Consider the following 1,281-nt stretch of genomic DNA (forward strand, 5'->3'; position numbering starts at 1 on the left):
CGCTGGGTAATAGCACCCCAGCCAATCTAAACACTGCTGTTACGCTACTTGTAATACCAGACAGCATAAGAGCAGTGGTAGGATTGGTTGGGTCAGGGAAACACAACACTCACGCAGAGATCGATGGGGCTGTGTTGCAGCCGTTCCAGCTCCCAGGTAAGTTGATCATGGAAGCCTGAACGGCGCATGTCAGGTTGGCCACAGTGAACACACTTGCCAATCTGACATGCGCAGTTCATTTTCACAGCCTCCTTCATTCCTCGCTAGAATTGCTTCGTAGCCCTGCCCCTTCACTATAGGATCCAAATCCTAAGAGATATGTAGTCTGCCAGGCATGTATCCTACACAGTAGAGGATCAACGCCCCCACTCTCATATGGATGAGCCGCCCCTGTAAGTATAGTTGGCAGGAGCAGCGTGAAGGCCTAGCAATGTGAGTGTTTTGTAAGTCTTACATGTTTGTGCAGTTCTGCCCCCATCCAGTGTCTCACACCTTTTCGTTTTGCTCCTGGGTCTTATAGTTGTCAGGATTTAAGGAATGATTTAGGCTTCCTGCCTTCTTCTTGCTGTGAACTTTATCTGGTTTCCTTGGTAGTGAATTTCTCTTCCCAGGGTGGAGGACGGTTCCTAGGTAGTCTGCTCGCTCGACTTTGCCACCTCTTCAGGAGAAGGCGGAAGTGCTTCTAATAGCCCTACAGACCTTTTGGTGTCAGTCTCCTGATATCTTACCATTCTAGGAGCCTCGTGGATCACACTTGAATGCTGATATTTTCTACCCTTTCCCCCATCCTTATCCAGCTGGTATTTCTCTTTCAGACTTGTTCAACTGACAGGAAAATCCTGTGTAGACACGTGGGATTATCTCCAGAGCTCCATGTTTTGTATCCTTTTCAAGTTTCGTTATCAACTTGAACATTTGCACATTCTGTCTGCGCCACATCTCCTAACTTCTTTCCATGATTTGCCAAAAGCCCGTCCCAGGCTGACAAGCTGAAGACTAAAACTACACTGCTACGAAGTGTGAGTGCATGGACGTTCTTTGGCTATCCATGATCTGTCCAACACTTTCCATAGGGGGAGTGCTTAGGGTCCAGCAGCCAACAGGTGGCAGATATTCAGCCCCTAACAAGGAGCCAATTTCTACACATGCCTTTTTCAATAAGATACCCCTTGTGTAATAACAAATTGTGGAACAATAGTAAGAAAGGATGTACTTTGCTGTTGCGCTCATACCACAATTTCTGTACTGCGGCTCCAGTTTTGTGGTAAAGAAATGTGTAAG

This window comes from Lissotriton helveticus, chromosome 10 (genome assembly GCF_964261635.1).
Source record: "Lissotriton helveticus chromosome 10, aLisHel1.1, whole genome shotgun sequence".
Lineage (NCBI taxonomy): Eukaryota > Metazoa > Chordata > Amphibia > Caudata > Salamandridae > Lissotriton > Lissotriton helveticus.